Consider the following 18,860-nt stretch of genomic DNA (forward strand, 5'->3'; position numbering starts at 1 on the left):
GTCTGTCCATAGGACAACAATCAGTCGTACACTGCACAAATCTGGCCTTTATGGAAGAGTGGCAAGAAGAAAGCCATTTCTCAAAGATATCCATAAAAAGTCTTGTCTAAAGTTTGCCACAAGCCACCTGGGAGACACACCAAACGTGGAAGAAGGTGCTCTGGTCATATGAAACCAAAATCGAACTTTTTGCCCACAATGCAAAACGATATGTTTGGCGTAAAAGCAACACAGCTCATCCCCCTCAACACACCATCCCCACTGTCAAACATGGTGGTGGCAGCATCATGGTTTGGGCCTGCTTTTCTTCAGCAGGGACAGGGAAGATGGTTAAAATTGAGGGGAAGATGGATGCAGCCAAATACAGAACCATTCTGGATGAAAACCTGTTGGAGTCTGCAAAAGACCTGAAACTGGGACGGAGATTTATCTTCCAACAAGACAATGATCCCAAACATACAGCAAAATCTACAAAAGAATGGTTCACAAATAAACGTATCCAGGTGTTAGAATGGCCAAGTCAAAGTCCAGACCTGAATCCAATCGAGAATCTGTGGAAAGAGCTGAAAACTGCTGTTCACAAACGCTCTCCATCCAACCTCACTGAGCTCGAGCTGTTTTGCAAGGAAGAATGGGCAAGAATTTCAGTCTCTCGATGTGCAAAACTGATAGAGACATACCCCAAGCGACTTGCAGCTGTAATCGCAGCAAAAGGTGGCTCTACAAAGTATTAACGCAAGGGGGACGAATAATTTTGCACGACCCACTTTTCATTTTTTTATTAGTTAAAAAAGTTTCAAAAATCCAATAGATTTCGTTCCACTTCACAATTGTGTCCCACTTGTTGGTGATTCTTCACAAAAAAAATTTAATTTTATATCTTTATGTTTGAAGCCTGAAATGTGGCAAAAGGTTGAAAAGTTCAAGGGGGCCGAATACTTTCGCAAGGCACTGTACATACTCCACAGATACCATTTTTAAAAACAAATTCAATTCAAGTATGTATTCTTAAAACGGATTTCCACATACATTTTGAAATTTGCACCTGTCCATTCGTTATTGCCTTATAATTCTGCATTGGATGTTTTTTATTTTTTTCTGTAGTAGAATTACCTTATTTGGAAAGGGTAATTGCTCCTCTTCTGGTGTACCTCTCCGCGGCGAGGTGCGTAATTTCCGGGGGGCGCATTGGCTCCTGGGATATTATTATTATTATACATGATTTATATAGCGCCAACTGTTTACGCAGCTCTTTACAATGTATGGGGGGGGGGGGGGGGGGAGGGGGACAACACAATTACAGTACAGTTCAATACAAAAGGTACAGGAGGGCCCTGCTCATAGAGCTGACATTCTAAAGGGAGGGGGTGGTGGTATCAAAGGTAATAGCTGCAGAGAATAATTTGATGGGGGTGGCTTGGGGACAGTTGTTAGGTGGGTGTGGGATAGGCTAAATGAGTTTTCAGGGATAAAGGTGGACAGGGTAGGGGCTGATCGGACAGACTGGGGCAGGGAGTTCCAGAGGATGGTAGAGGCTCTGGAGAAGTCTTGAAGGCAAGCATGGGAGGAGGTAACAAGGGAGCTAGAAAGCAGGAGGTCCTGGGAGGAGCAGAGGGGACGATTTGGGCGATATCTGCAAATGAGGTTGGTGATGTAGATGGTCATGAATGGGCATCCTCCACTGGTAGCATTGCGTTATTTCCAAATAGGAAATGACGCAATGCAAGGTGGAGATAAGCGCCGTACCCGGGAAGGAGATACCAGTGGGCTTCACATGCCCACACTGAAGATGGGAGCATGCTTGGAGGGGACAGCAAGGTTTGTTTAAAAAAAAAATAACAATATAACTATTTATGCAATTGATATTAAATTAGATAAAAACATTACTGGGGAGTTAAAAAAATAAAATAAAAAATCCAGCTGGAACTTCGCTTTAATTTAGAACAGGACCATGCCTTCTGCCTCCAAATCTCCAAATTTGTTTTTTTTTGCTGCTGTGATCTGACTGTTGGAAGGTAGCTATGTTTGTTCTCTTGGATGCAATGATTCAGGAAGCATCAATGACATGATGACAATGATGTACTGTGAGTGCCCCCTAATCAGTAATTTGTGGGGTAAATTCAAACTAAAATCGAGCTTTAAAAAACTTGTCTCCAGTACAGGTTATCTTCAGGCTCCCTCTGCATGCCTGATTTCATACTGTTTTCTTGTATGAGTGTATTTTCAGGCAGAAGGCATTTTTTTTATATTTCAGATTTTTTGCAAGTAGCTCAGATCTCTGATGGACATCTTTGAGAAGAACAAGAATGTTCTGTAAATACCATTTTATAAGCAGCAGAAGTGACAGCGGCAGGGGAAGCTGACGTAAAGGATTTGCCCTTTGAAGAGATATGTTTAAAAAGGAGAAGGAAACTGAAGCTAAATTCAAACATCAAACAAAAAAGAACATGTTTGTGTAGTGAAATGTCATCAACCAACCGGCACTTGTGTAGAGAGATGTCATCACAACTTCCTCCCCCCCTTCCTACAGTTTAGGTCAGCTCTAATGTCATTGTAGTTTACTTTAGTCCAAAATACATATGGCACTGCTGGCAGATCTAACTTAGTAGAAAATCGGTCTTGTGCCAGTTAACTGGCTGCATGCACAGATCAGGTACCTACAGCAACTACCCAAAAATTATATTTTATTTGGATGACTTCAGTAAATGGAAATCTGGTTGTTAGAGGCTGCTACCGCAATTTGTACATCAGTGGCGGCCCGCCCCTCTAATCAATATGCCCGGCCCCTAATCTACATGCAGGGTGTCAGACGCATGGATTCCAATGGGGCTTTTTTTTTTTGTTTCGTTTTTAGAAGCACATGATAAGAGCCTGAGCCTCTAATTGGCTCCAAAAAAGGGTGCGCCCGAGCCCATCCAGTTGTATGACAATAGGGAATTAATATTCGCTATTGTCTTCATGATTCTCCTCCCAGCCAATCAAGAAGTTTGAGACCTGTCACCCTATTGGCCACCTAGGAGGAGGAGGGAGGAAATGCACAGCAGAAGCCACCGTGATGGCAAGGAGGAGGGGATGCAGGGGAAGCCGCTCCCTGCTGCCCGCGACCTAGATGGGGTAAGTGCAGGGCTGGTTGTGGGTGCATTGTTTGCCGATCCCCAAAAAATATAAAGTTATAACACCAGCCGCTACTGTTGTACACGCTTCTTCAGCTTTGCATTGCATTATTAAAAGAACACTCTTATTTATTGGGCAGCACAGTGGCTAAGTGGTTAGCACTTCCACCTGGCAGAACTAGGTTCATTGGTTCGGATCCCAACCACAGCACTACCTGCACGGTATTTTCATGTTCTTCCTGTACGCGGGTTTCCTCCTACATTCCAAAGACATACTGGTAGGTTAATAGCCTCCTGTCAATGGGTTACTGGAATGTGCTGCTATTTCCCTTTTATAATGTGTGTATATGTATATTAACTGTTTGGAATATGTAATTATATCCTTATTTATATGTATTCATTAACTGTACTTTATCCATTTGTGTGTATATATTTTATGCCCTCTTTATGACAAATAAACAAATTGCTAAGCCATCTGTACATGTATTATCCTATTTGGTTGCCACCTGCCTCACACAAAGTCCCAGCTCCCTCTGTATGTTCAATTGAATTACTGGAGGCATGGAGTTGAATGGAGGCACATAGTACACAGTATGATGATTCACGTAAAGTTCCAAGCCTCTTTCTCTCCCCCCCCCCCCTTATATTAGTCATTAGGGATGGAGGCACAAGGCCAGTTTATGTACATTTCTCCCCCATTATCTCAGTGTATTCTTATGCCCTGTGTGGTTGACGGACCTGTTCTGCACACACGGGACATACAGATTTTACAATATAGCTTCACTCAACTTCTTCCATCTTGATTTAGAAGCCCTTGCATTCAGGTGTATGTGCTCTGCCTTTGTGGGGGCCGTCTGACTGCCTGATGCCTGGGAGATGCGATGTGCGCTTGGCATCCCCCCCGCCCACTAGTTGGGGGGCGGTGGTTCTGCTCGCCGTAGGGCATCATGCCATCCAATACTTCGGCTGATATATAGGGGGAGGCATCTGGCGCCTCTCCATGGACAGCGTTAACTCCAGGAGGGGCATGCCTCTCCTCCTCTATCTTGTCTTCCATGACGTTGGGAGTTACCTGCGGGTGGGCTGGATTTCTACCAAGCACCTTTACCTACTCTTTTCCACCTGTACCACTGGTCAAGCTGCACATCACAGCATAACTTGTTTCCTTATATGCACACGAGGTAATTATATTTGCACAGACGGATCCTTCCTTGGTTGCACTTATTCTGGCTACTTCTTAATGTTTCATCACTCACCTTTGGTTCTATACACATGCTTGTTATACTTACTTCGCACTCAAAGCTCCACTTCTGTTGGCCATGGTCTCACCTCAGTTATGTTTCCTTCAATACAGGCCGATAAAATATGCATATAATGTGAACATGAGATAATCCACATACATGGTAAAACAATATATACCAATATATATATATATATATATATATATATATATATATACCTGTAGTTATTGCTGTTGTGTTTCAGATGCGCAACAATTGTAATAAATCTACATTATTTTACTTCCATGACATGTTTTTTGACTAACCATATTCACTTCACTCAAAGTCCCAGGGCGAACTCCTTGTATATATATTCTTAGCAATTACATTTTTTCATAGACTCCTTTGGAGCCTCACCATATGTTACCAATTCAACACCATGGAGAATCCATTCCCTGGGGATCTCCTGCTTGGATGTTCACCCCACGTGCAGTGTAGCTTCCTCAGCTCCCGGGACAGACAGTCTATTTTAACGGCTCCTTTCTATTTCCAGCAGTACATACCTCTCAATCCCAGCTCCATGTAAGCTATTTAGCCTCAATATCTTCTTTCTCCTTCCTTTGTAGTTGGAGTTTCAGCTATGCACCAACATGCACCATGTTTTTGATTCAATTCAATGATCATTGCTACTTGTACTCTATAATCTCTGCTACTTCCTAATCCCTGTACGGAGTATTACACCATACATGGGTTACTGGAATGTGCTGCTATTTCGCTTTTATAGTGTGTGTATATGTATATGAACTGTTTGGAAGATGTAATTATATCCTTATTTATATGTATTCATGAACTGTACTTTATCCAATTGTGTGTATATCTTCAATGGCTTTGCTATATATTTCATACTTAGTGTGATTTTATACCCTCTTTATGACAAATAAACAAATTGCTAAGTCATCTATACATGTATTACCCTATTTGGCTGCTACCTGCCTCATACAAAGTCCCATCTCCCTCTCTATGTTCATTTAGCACCCTCTACCATAGGTAGGTACTAGGGTGAGGATTTTGTAAATGAAACTGTCAGTACAGGTAAATTTGGGCAGGCCTATGCTTTAGGCTAGGCCTGTTTCATTTGATCTGGGGGGCAGGGAGTGGTTAGTGCAGCAGTGGGTGTGACCACCTGTGCTTTAGTTCTGAGGTGCCTCCCCTGCTTTCTTTGCCATCCCCACTGTGAAACATGGTGGAGGCAGCATCATGTTGTGGTTGGATTCTTTTCTTCAGCAGGGACAGGGAGGCAATTGAATGCAGCACATGGTTGCTACTAGTAACTAACATCCACCATGTCACCCTGTTGCCAGACCTCCATCTATCACTTCTGAGACATTGAACAGTCATTTGCATTGTTTTGTTTTGTTTATTGGGGGATATAACTTGGTTGGGGGAAAGGAAATATGGGATCCCCATAGAACAATTGCTTTGCCATAATAATTAAGAATTAGAACAAAAGTTTGAGCCGTGAAGTACTGATGTACAAATAATATCTACAGATACTTCCCCTGCATAACACCATGCAGACTATTACTCCCCCTCTGCGTATCTCCTGGAGTCTGTTGCTCCCAGGACTTCCACCTTCCACTGTAGATCATTACTTTTCCTGTGACATCATCCTCTTTTGACAAAAGCGACCACTCTGAACAATCCCAGTGGCTGGCTAGAATTAGTTGCACTGTTACTAGGCCTGAGGTCTGCAGTACCTCTCCCTGGCGGCCTAGTAATTTAGTAGTATGTGTTGATTGGTGGACTACTGCTCCCAGATAGTCCGGCCTTCAAATCCTGTGCCCTCAGGCCACAGCGATCTGACATTCTCCCCACAGTCTCTCCTCTGGCCTTGAACCCAGCTACCCTGGCATGCCTCATCCAGAAATCCATTGTGGCTCACTCACTACCTTCTCCTGCCCCGAGTCCATGATGGAGAACTTTAACTGGACATACGTTCTGACAGCTTCTCCAGCCCCTCTGTTCCAGAATACTTCATCCATGACGGTGTAAAGATGAAGCTCCTTCCCAGCTCTCCCAGGCTTCTCCGCTAGGCCTTGCACCCCCCCCCCCCCCCCCAGATGGGGACAGACATCTATGCAGGAATCCGAACAGATGTCTGTTAAATTGACCCAGAAGTCGGACTGTAATGGCGGGTTGAAATTGTGCATGTTCAGCTGAACTCGCATGATTTCAAACCCTACATCAGGTGAAAAAAATCTCCTATTAAAGACTTTTTAATTATAGTAAGGACCGAATGTTTGTTTAGTCTAGGGGGATTAAAAAGCCAGTGCTCTTCTCTTCTCACTTTAGCCTTGAAAGGTGGGTAGGACTTCAAAGTCCTCATATGTAATCCAGGACTTATGGTCCTGCATTATATATGAAGATGGCAGTGAGGGGGAGGACGCATGACTAGCGAGAGGAAAGGCTTCAGGCTGGTATCAGAGTTAAAGGTGGTTAAACAAGACACCTTTTGCTGCTAACTATATACTTGATCTTGAATATACATGCTCAATTCTCTATTGATGTTTTGGGTAGCTGGAGATCTGCTTTACCATGCTTGATATTATGGCAGGAAGGTGCCACCTTGTGGAAGAAATAGGAAATAAATTTTTGGGGAAGGGGATAATATTTGTGTTTTATCAATGTAATTTAATATTATTTGTATACTTTATGTTCTTTTATATTAGATTAAAGCAAAATCATCTTCCCTGCTCTGGGAATAACTAAAATGGGCAGGTACTATAAGTAAATAAATTCATTATTTAAAAAAAATAACATTTACAGTAGTAGACATTTCCAGTTATACTTCTTTCACTGTTAACCAATTTTGCACTCATAACTCAATACTCCTTACAGACCAGAGAAATATTTACATTTCTGCTAAGGGCTTATTATATCAGGGATAATAAAGTAATATTTATATTTGTTTATTACAGGTGCTTACTGTATATAGGGCCATCAATTTACGCAGCACTTTACATATACAGTATATTGCACATTCACATCAGTCCCTGCTCTCAAGGAGCTGACAATTTAAGGCCCCTAGTTTACATTCATACATATACATACTAGGGCCAATTTAGACAGGAGTACCAAGAGGAAACGGGCACAGGGAGAACATGCAAACTCTGTGGAGGTAGTGCCCTGTTTGGGATTCAAACCAAAAACCCTAGTGCTGCTCTCGCTGGAAGTACTAACAACTGTACGGACTTTAACGGTATCAGAAGGAGATGCAGCAACCAAAATGATATCAAAAGGTTTTATTACAAAGGCTAAAAATGACATATATAAAACACATTAAGAGTGGGGCTCATATATAAATATAAGCAGTTGGCCAAACTGTAGTAGCTTGTACTGTTATGACAAGAGGCTGACACGTTTCGCAATCTGCTTCCTCAGGACCATCTTGACAAACAGTAGGCCTAATCCTATCCAAGAAAATACAACATAATTAATTAAACCTAAACATGCAAGGTAAGCAGCACAGAATATGTATTATGTTCTCAGTAAGTGAAGAAAGGGAAAGAAAACCACTTACATGCCTTCAGGATCAGATAGAGTAATGGTGCGCCATGCGTGAAGTAGATGCAGCTTTATATTTGATGCAATACCTCAAAATTAAATTCTAAAAAATCTCAGAATCTTCCTGGCAACAAAAAACAAAGGACTAGAAGCTTAAATATTTTACCATACACAGTATAATCCCATTTGAACTTAGTCAGAACCATAAAAGGGAAGCACTTACCAAAAGTAGGGATCTCACCCTAAACCATGCTTTCTTATGGTAATATTGTCATGCAAAAATGATTATTTTTTTCTATGTGTCAGGGCTGGCTTAGCCCTTCCTTCTCTGGGCTGGCTGCTCAGCTGTCAGCTAATTGCCAGCTCTCATCTCTCTCCACAGTTACCAGCTGTTCCTGATCATGCTCATCTGACCTGCCTACTTAAAGCTGTCCATCGCACTCCTCCTCTGCCTTCGTCTTGGTCACATCACAAGAAACCATCTCCTGCGGTTGTTTAGAGACTGGCTTGCTGACATCCCTTCTGGCTCCTTATCCTGCTTGCTGTTCCTCTACTTGGATCCCTGACTTCTGGCCTGGCTGATTACCCGATCTGGTTATTGAACTCTGGCCTGGCTCACTACTCTATCCGGTTACTGGGCTCTGGCTATGCTTTGACTACGCTTTTTCTATTTTACCTTTTTATTTAATAAACAAGTGTGATTTAATTGTACTTCTGTCTCGGTCTGATTCCTGGTTTCTGACAGTAGGCGAAGGCCATGAATTCAGAAGATACAGTCAATCCACTTGTTGGTAATATTTTTTCCAGATTGGATGAGCAAGATCACCGCATGGATCAGTTTGCCATGGCGTTACAAATGCTCCTGGGAACCCCCCACGGTGGCTGCTCCGGTACAACCTGAGTCGCAGGCCGTCCCTGCTGCTGCGCCAGTCTCTGTGCAGACAAGCGCCTCGAGTATTACCTCTATAAGAGGTATGTCTGGTTCTGCTCTGCTTCCCCAGCGATTTGGGGGCGATCCAGTTCAATGCAGAGGGTTTCTCAATCAGGTTGAGATATACTTCGAGATGCTGCCCCAGGTGTTTCCCACAGACAGAAGCAAAGTAGGTTTTATGATATCTTTGCTTTCTGAGAGAGCCTTGGCTTGGGCTAACCCTCTATGGGAGACGCAAAAACCTGTTGTCTTGAGTTACCCTCAGTTTTGTGGCCTCCTTTAAAAGGGTATTTGACGTTCCCGCACACTGCGCTTCTGCTGCCAAGTGCCTCGTGTCCATCAAACAGAGTACGAGAACTGTTGCCGACCACGCCATTGAATTCCGTACTCTGGCAGCAGAGGTTGCTTGGAACAATGAGGCCCTCGTGGCTGTTTTTTCTCATGGTCTCTCTGATACCATCAAGGATGAAATAGCAGCCCGAGATATACCCACTGAGCTGGAGAGCTTGATCTCGTTTGCCATCCTCATTGACTCCAGACTCAGAGAAAGACTTTCTCTTAAGGAACGCTTGCGGAAGCCTCCTGTATGTTTGCCTCTGAGCTTTGTAGTCCCACCCATGCCTCCCTCACCTCCCATGCCTCCTGGTACCGAGTCGGTCAGTGAAGATGAACCCATGCACCTGGGCTTCACGCGTCTCTCTGCGGATAAGAGAGCCTTTAGGAGGAGGGAGAGATTGTGCCTTTATTGTGGCCAGGCAGGTCACTTTTTGAAGTCTTGTCCCACCTGTCCAGGGAATGCCCGAACCTTGAGGTCCTGTCATGGACAGACCTTAGGTGACGTTTCATCCTCAGTTATCCAGAAGGATAAGCCCTTGGTTTCAGTCACCCGTTCTTGGGCTGAGTCATCCATCGAGATACAGGCTCTAATTGACTCTGGGGCTGCAGGCCGGTTCATTGATGCTGCATTTGTTTCGCAGCACTCGATTCCACTGCAGCTGCGTGATACTCCACTTGCCATTGAGGCTCTTGACGGGAGACCTTTACAGCCTGCCCATGTGACTCATGAGATGGTTCCATTGTCCATGGTCGTAGGGGCTCTTCACCATGAGATAATCCAATTCCAATTTATTTCCTCACCCAGGTTTCCGCTGGTTATTGGTTATCCTTGGTTACAGAGGCACAACCCCTTTTTTGATTGTCTCCATACTGAGGTTCTCTCCTGGTCACCACAATGCAGTGGGACATGCTTCCTGAAGGTATCCAAGGTCCTGTGCACCTCTTCCCTCCCCTCCCTGCCAGAGGAGTACCGCGATTTTAGCGATGTCTTTGATAAAGGTCAAGCCGGTAGTTTGCCTCCACACCGGTCTTATGATTGCGCAATTGACCTTCAACCTGGTGCCATACCTCCTCGTGGCCGGTTTTACCCTTTGTCGGTCTTGGAGGATAAAGCCATGGAGGAGTATGTTGCTGATGCACTTTCTCGAGGTTTCATCCTCAAATCCTTGTCTCCTGCTGGTTCTGGTTTCTTCTTTGTGAAGAAGAAGAGTGGTGAACTGAGACCTTGTATAGATTATAGGGATCTTAATCGTGTCACGATTAAGAATGCCTACACGATTCCATTGATTAGAGTTATTTGACCGCCTCAAGGGAGCAATGGTTTTCACGAAGCTTGACTTGAGAGGGGCATACAATCTCATGTGCATTAAGGAGTGCGACGAGTGGAAAACTGCGTTTATTACCAGAACAGGCCATTATGAATACCTGGTAATGCCTAATGGCCTTTGTAACGCCCCAGCAGTTTTCCAAGAATTTATTAACGATGTCCTCCGAGATTTGTTGCAGTTATGTGTGGTGGTTTATCTCAATGATATCCTCATATTTTCCAAGTCCCTGGAGAGCCACCACACAGATGTCTGTCGTGTGCTTCAGAAACTAAGAGAGAACAATCTCTATTGTAAACTGGAGAAGTGCGAGTTCCATCGTGAACAGGTTACATTCCTGGGCTATGTCATTTCCACTGCTGGTTTTTCGATTGACCCAGAGAAACTTTCGGCAGTCCTACAGTGGCCTCGACCCGTGGGTTTACGTCCTCTGCAGCGTTTCCTGGGTTTTGCCAAATACTATCGGAAGTTTATTCGTAATGTCTCGTCTCTCGTCAAGCCCCTGACTGATATGACCAGAAAGGACGGTAACCCACAGAGTTGGTCTCCGGAGTCCATTAAGGCCTTTGAGACTCTCAAGGCTGCCTTTATTTGTCTCATTCTTACCCAGTACTAAGAATGTAAGAGCTGATGCCTTGTCACGACAATTTTCCTCCACTTGCAAGTCAGAGTCGGTTCCGGTTCCTATGATTCCTCCTGATCGTATCTTGGCTAAGGTTCGCACTAGTCTTACTTCTCCTTTGGGTGACAAAATTCTTGCTGCTCAAGTCCATGCTCCTCCTGAGAAACCTTTTGACTGCTGCTTTGTTCCAGAGAGTCTCTGTACTGCTGTGCTCCAGACTTACCATTCTCCCAAGGCAGCTGGCCATCCTGGGAAGAATCAACTCATTTGGGCCATTTCCCAAAAATTCTGGTGGCCTAGTCTACGGGCTGATGTGACTGCCTTCGTAGCTGCCTGTCCCATGTGTGCTCAGAGTAAGACTCCACGACACCTTCCAGTGGGTGTCCTACAATCCATACCCAGTGGAGAGAGGCCCTGGACTCACCTGTCAATGGATTTCATTGTGGAGTTGCCCAGCTCCCAAGGCAACACTGTTATCCTTATAGTGGTTGACCGGTTCTCAAAGATGTGTCATGGTATTCCACTTAAGAAGTTGCCTACCTCTAAGGAACTGGCTTTCATTTTTGCTCGGGAGATCTTTCGCTTACATGGGCTTCCCAAGGTGATTGTCTCAGACAGGGGCAGTCAGTTCATCTCCCAGTTCTGGCGAGCCTTTTGTGCACAGTTGGGAATCCAGGTTGTGTTCTCTTCTGCGTATCACCCTCAGTCTAATAGGGCTGCAGAGTGAGCCAATCAATCCTTGGAGCAATTCCTACGTTGCTATATTTCTGACCACCATAACAACTGGTCAGACCTATTACCATGGGCAGAGTTTGCTCACAACAGTGCCTTGAATTCTGCCTCCCGATTGTCTCCATTTATGTCGAATTATGGTTTCCAACCTTCCATGTTGCCTGACTCGTTTGTTCTGCAGAGTATTCCTGCGTTAGAGGAGCATCTCCGTGGTCTTCGTTCCACTTGAGTACAAGTCCAGGAGGCTTTGGGTCATGCTAATGATAGGTACAGACTCCATGCTGACCGCAGACGCCTGCCTGCGCCTTCCTACCAGGTTGGGGACAGGGTCTGGCTGTCATCTCGCAACCTCCAGCTTCCTGTTCCCTCACTGAACTTTGCACCTCGGTTTATTGGGCCTTTCTGTATCCTTCCCAATGGGAAGGCACGCAGTGATGCCACCACGCTATACGAGGGGAGGACGGGCTTCTGAATGCCGGCCGGCTTTTTGAAAACAATTTCTTGTGCTGTTTTTAATGGATGTTCTAAGTAAGTGCAATTGTCTATAGTATAATAAATTACCTGAGAGGTTTTACACTATGGGGGCATCCTCTTCTTTTTTGAGCCATTTTTAGTGGTACTTCCGATTACTGACCGTGGAAGTTATTTGTGCGGTGTCGCCACACACTGGGGATAGCTGATCTGTTAGCGTCTGATGCATGGAGAAAGACACAGATGATTTACTATTAAGGCTGCAATTTGATCTCTATCTGGTAAGCGCATCCACTTCTCGGTGACGGGCACTGGTTTGTTTTGTGTGGATTCACCGTGGTGTCCTTATAAGAACATATATAGAGGACTCTATTTCTCAGCTTTGGCTTTTTTCAAGCTGTTTTTTTATTATTTATGCTTTTTTTGCTTAATCAATTTGTGTGAGACCAATGTTATTTATTTATTTATGTATCATACACTTATTCATTTATCTGTGTGCATATTAAGTATTCATGTATTTTACATTGATTTGGTTGGTTAAATAGGGGTTGTGGCACAGCTTTCAAAATCCCTTCAAAGGACTTTATTTGTTTCAAAAAACTAAGAGAAAATCCATGATAGCACAGTCATCTATAGTATAAATAATAAAACATATCATCTTGTTAGTCAAAGTAATTTCCTCACCCTGGTTATGTATTTAGAAAACCCTGACCCCAAATTCCCTCATGTGCATAGGTATGTATGGAAAATCCCATGGAATAAATATTAACCCTCACCCCACCCCCCCACAGGGAAACAAAAAAAAAACACCCACACAACACATAATAATAGTTTTCCTCCTCTCCTCCCCCCTCCCCCCCCATCTCCAAGGGGTAACAACTGTAAATGTATGCCATACTCCATCCCGAAATCTGACTGGTTGAAGAATAATATAATTCCCTCATTCCTTCAACCATTTGGATTCCCATCAGTGAGAGTCTTTCCCTCCTCTGAGTTGATATTATATTTCTCTTGTTTTTGTCTTTTTGTCTAAACCAAGTTTTTCAATCGATTCAGCTCCTCCGCCTTCCTGAGCCACATGCCCACTGAAAGTGGTTGTGTCTTTTTCCATCCAAGAGGAATACAGGATCTCGCTGTATTCAGAAGGCGGCACAGAATAGAATTTATGTATGTCATGCAACAAAAAAGATAAATTTGAGTTGGATGGATTGGGGATTCCTAAAAAAAAAGATGAGGTACTTTGATAGGTAACGTGCGCAGGAGGTATAATAATTTTGATAACATCATCATTTTGACAATAGCAGTGCGTCCAAACCATGAAAAATATTCAAGATGCCATAACTAAAGATTACGCTCCATAGCTTTAATGAGCGGTGAAAAATTGCGTTCAAAGATCATCAATAGGCCGGCTGTCAGCCATATTCCAAGATACTTAAAGTGGAGCTCCACCCAAAAGGGGAAGCTTTGCTTGTTCATACAACCCACCCCCCTCCACTGCCACATTTGGCACTTTTTGGGGAGGAGCGGGTACCTGCTCTTGACAGGTACCTGCAGGGCCGCTGTTAGAAATCATGGGGCCCCATACAGCCTACCTGACAGGGCCCCCTTGACCCCGCCCACAGCCCCACCCCTCGTTCCGCCCCTGCCTCCACGCTGTCAGGGTGGGGGGGGTGTCTGGAGGCAGGAGCTGGAACATGTAACATTTATAGCGCCCCACCATTCATAACTGCATCTGAATGGGAGAGATGTCAGTGTTTTGACATCTGTGCAATTTCAGTTTGTGTCTTCATACACCACCGACTTGTGTCCATTTACATCAGGCTACCTCTGATCTGTCACATTTAGGTCTGGAAAAATAGAAAAGGATATTCTTTTCCAATTTTTTTTTTTTCCTACCTGAATGGACACGGAGGAAGGTGGATCTAAATGCACACAAGTCAGTTCATACCTGTAAACCTACATGGAGCTTTCAATCAGGTCTGCATGAAAAAGGACCTAATTGCAAAGCATAGGTGAAAGGTTATCAAAGGGGTGTGGTTTGGGGGTGGTAAAAATGCAGCTTGGCTGTGTGTTTTTACTGTCCCTTCCCCCATTACATGTGCAAAAGTAGCATCTCACTATGTGCTCATGATGTATGGCTCTGTCAGTGTAACATGACTGACTTTGTTATGGCTGTGCTGAGTTATAGTCTGTAACACACAGTACAGCCATATATCAGGAAAGTCAGTGCCCAACAGCCATGTTACACTGACAGAGCCATACAGCACCTGCTATGCCCTGATCATCATAATGATAATAACCATGAGCACACAGAGTCTGGGGACTGCACATTATACAATCGTGTGACCTGTCAGTCTGTGTGTAAGTGCAGGGGACTGCTTGCCTGTGCACCACTGCCGTTGTCCAGATTACTCCTGCTGCTGTCTGTCTCAGCCCCCTCAGTGATAAGTCCCTCAGGCTGCAGCACTTACTGAATAAAGGGAGCCGTATAACAGTAATATCCATCCACCGGGGAGGCACACAGTGAGCAGGAAGAACTTTCGTTTTCTGCAGGTATACTGAGAACAGCATGCAATTGTATCCCTGCACCCGAAAATGGAAAAAAAGTCCCTCTTCTGCTTTCACCTCCTGGGCCCCTCTGGTAACCTGATGAGGCCCAGGAAATGAATATATATTCCTTATATACCTTAGTAATCAAGTGGGTTAATGTAGTTATTTAGCTTTTTTTTTTTTAGCCAGGCCCGGTACAACAGGGCTGGTTGTACTGCCCTATCAGCGGCCCTGGGTACCCGCTCCCACTTTCGGGTAAGATCGACGCACGGTGATCTATGCCATTTCCGGCCTCATCTCCTTCCCCCCGCTGTCTTCTGGGGCACATATTCAGAAAGTGTAGCGCAACTCTCACATACACAGTAGGAAACAGGCTGTGAAACCGCAAGGCTTCATTTCCTGTTTCCCTTACTACAGATGCTGGCGCCTGCACCTGAAGCCGACTGACGAATCGGCTCAGGGTGCTGACATTGTGAGATCCCTGGACAGGTAAGTGTCCTTATTTTAAAAGTCAGCAGCTACATCAGTATTTGTAGCTGCTGACTTTTATTTTTTTTTACAGACTGGAACTCCTTTTTAAGTGCTGAGGCTTCTCACTTAAAGGGGCAGTTATCATGTACTGTCGCAATGATCGTGGAGTCATGTTCATTGCTTCCGATTTAGTATAATTTATATTTAAGTTGGAAATATAGCCATAAGAAGAAAAGACCTGCAATAAGTTAAGGATTGTAAAGTGGGTTTGTAAAAAAACAAATAAAATAATAGGTCATCGGCATAAGCTGAAATTTTGAATTCTCTGCCATCCACCTGGAAGCCCTTAATAGACACTCTCCTGATAAATGGCTTGAGAGAGAGAATAAACAAAAGAGGTGAGACTGGACATCCCTACCCGGTGCCATTTCTAATTATTACCTTCTCAGACAAAGAGCCATTGATCTTCAGTTTGGCCATCAGGTTTCTGTATAGAGCAGAAATCTAAGCCATCATATATAGAGCAAAGGTCTTAAAGCGGAGGTCCACCGCTCATCGGAACCCTCCCCCCCTAAGGCGCCACAATTGGCACCTTTCAGGGGGGAGGGGGGTGCAGGTACCTGTACAGTACAGGTATCTGCGCCCACTTCCGGGATAGCTCTCTGCGGAAAGGGGCGTAGATTACGCCCCTTTCCGAAAGTCCCCCGCTGCCTGCTGGGAAACACACAGATCCCAGAGGCAGCGGGTCCATCCTTATTGTGCAGCGCGACTCGCGCTTGCGCAGTAGGGAACCGGGAAATGAAGCCGAAAGGCTCCACTTCCTGATTCCCATAACCAAGATGGCGGCGGCAACACTCGAGAGACGATCGAGAGATCGGCTTCGGGTGCCGACATCGCGGGCGCGCTGGACAGGTAAGTGTCACTATTTTAAAAGTCAGCAGCTGCAGTATTTGTAGCTGCTGGCTTTTAAAAAAAAAAAAAACGCGGAGTCCCGGGGGACTCCCACTTTAATCAAGAGGCCAATATTTTTTCCAGCAGCTTCACATCTAAATTCAGCAAGGAAAGTGGCCTGTAGTTAGAGCACCTCGGCTGATCTTTATTTGGCTTTGGAATTACAATACAACAGGCATCTCATTAGGTATTCCAGACATATGTAAGGACATCTTTCTCATCAGTCCCCAGATTATGTCCCATGGACACCTAGATGGACTACTGAGTGACCAAATGGTGGATAAAAGAGAGGTGAACCTCCATCTCTATGGCAGTAAGGGGGCAGTGGATGAGGAGGGTAATGATAATGTTACTTTGTACTTTTGTAGCATGTCACTGAACAATGTTTATAAACACTGATTAGAAGGTCAGTTTTTGACAGTGGTGGCTACAGCCAGCTGCTGTGTTTACACAGCAAATCCCAGCTGACATTCTGACCAAGAAAGTCAAAAGTTCTTCATATTTACTTAGGTTCAGCAATTCAAGATACTGAAGCTACACCAGGATAGCATTTCTAGAATGAGTTCAGCTATGGTAATCCCCCCGTGCGCCGGTCAGGAAGTAGTTAACACAAGCCGGTTATCGGTTCTCCTCTCCTCACGCTATCAGCATAAGGAAAGGAATGCTGATAACCGGCTTGTATTTACATTGTAATCAGCTGTCTTCGGACACAGCTTATCATTTGGTAAAGGGCCGCTGTGATTGGCCCTTTTTTCTGATCAGCTGTGTCCTAAGGATGCAGTGATCACAGAGCGAGCTGCCCTTGCACCACAGGGGGCGCACGGGCAGCAAGATTAGGGGAGAATGTCCATAGATGCCCTACCCACAAAGTAAGCCTGTGCTGTACCCGTATTTCGGCTATAGTTCAGACGGGAACTCATTAATCACCACTGGATTTTTTATTTTTTGGTGTTTGAGGCCAAAATGTATTCTGCTACATTTCTTAGGTAAAATAATAACCCAAATCAGTGTATATCATTTAGTCTGTGTGAAAGTTATAGAGTTTACAAACTAGAGGCGTACCTAGAACTTTCAGGGCCCCAGTGCAAAAAAAACATGAAGGCAATCCCCCCCCTCCACCAGTCCCAGGGCCCTTTCCTTGGAGCTCGGGGCCCTTCCCTCTGATCCACAGCAGAACCCTTTCATATGTTCTTGCTTTCTTGGGACCCCCCACAGTAATGGTAGCCTAGAGCCAAGTCACAAGTGCGACCTTTGTGGCCCTGGAAGTTCCACCACTGTATACACACACATACAAAATCACACACAAACAGATATGAAAACACACACAGTGGCTAAGTGGTTACCACGTTCGCCTAGCAGCACTGGGGTTGTTCAGGTTGGGTTCAAATCCCAACCACGGCACTAACTGCTTAAAGTTTGCATGCTCTCCCTGTGCCTGCATGGGTTTCCTCCGGGGTACTCCAGTTTCCTCCTACAATCCAAAGACATGCTGGTAGGTTAATTGACTCCTGTATAAATTATCCGTAGTATGTGTTTATATGAATGTGAGTTAGGGACCTTTGATTATAAGCTCTTTGAGGGCAGGGAATGATGTGAATGTATAATACATGTAAATTGACAGCGTTATATGTACCTGTAATAAAGTGTACATAAACTTTTGTGTGTGTAAACTTCTTCACTCACACTAGTTTCACACCTATGTGCTTTTGCGGGGGCAGAGCAGCCCATTTAAGTGAATGGGCTGAGTTTCCACAAAAAAAAAGTGCATGTCCCTTTTCAAAAACACGGCCTCTGGAAAATGGCATGGTCTTTTTGACCATGCTATTACTCTGCAGTTCCTGCATCCACACTGCAATTTTACAAATGTGGGGGTGCCATTCAGAGTGAATGGCAGCCTGCACGTTTGTGCAGAGCAGTGCGTTTTCACTGCCGGCGCAGGAATCTCTATGATTCCCGCAGCCACATGAAGAAATGGGAACCTTGCAAATTTCCCAAATATTGAAAAAAATAAATGTTTTTATAAAGTATTGAGAAAGCAGCAAACTTTAATACGTGTCAATACACAAACAATCCAATACTAAATGGATAGGATACATCCTCCGATCAGTACAGTGTTACCATAAGAAAATATTTATACATACAAAATTCATAAATACTGTGCAAAGTCCCCCAAAAATTGATATGTGCAATAATAAATAACATAAGTATAATTAAAGTAGATGTCCACCCTAAAACTAAAGTCCCTTCATCTACAGACATCCACGATCTAACACTAACCTCTCTAGCCCTGTGAAGAAAAAATGTGTATACATACCTTTTCTGCAGGTGATCCGACCAGAACCCATGCTGAGCTGCGGCTTCGCTGTGGAGGCGGATGCAGAGGACACGGCCAACAACGGAAGCTCCATAGTAACTCTATAAATGATGTCACTCCCCATTCATTTCACAGCCATTGTCGTCTGTCTCCTCTGCAGAGCTTTCATTGCTGGAGATCGGGTCGAATCAACTTCAGAAAAGGTATGTATACTGATTTCTTCTTTACTGGGCTAGAGAGGTTAGTGATAGATAGTGGGT

At 44.4% G+C, this 18,860-nt stretch overlaps 1 long non-coding RNA gene across 1 annotated transcript in view; it reads right to left on the bottom strand.

Annotated features, from left to right (window-relative positions):
- LOC143987259 (uncharacterized) overlaps nt 1-18,654 on the bottom strand; it is a 74,763-nt gene extending 56,109 nt beyond the window's left edge. The window contains exon 1 of the long non-coding RNA XR_013276618.1: nt 18,601-18,654. This is a non-coding gene — a long non-coding RNA (uncharacterized LOC143987259). The remainder of the gene's footprint in view (nt 1-18,600) is intronic.
- Nucleotides 18,655-18,860: the final 206 nt, after the last annotated feature.

The sequence above is a fragment of the Lithobates pipiens genome, unplaced genomic scaffold (assembly GCF_037356315.1).
Source record: "Lithobates pipiens isolate NorthernLeopardFrog02 unplaced genomic scaffold, aLitPip1_a1.2 Scaffold_18, whole genome shotgun sequence".
Lineage (NCBI taxonomy): Eukaryota > Metazoa > Chordata > Amphibia > Anura > Ranidae > Lithobates > Lithobates pipiens.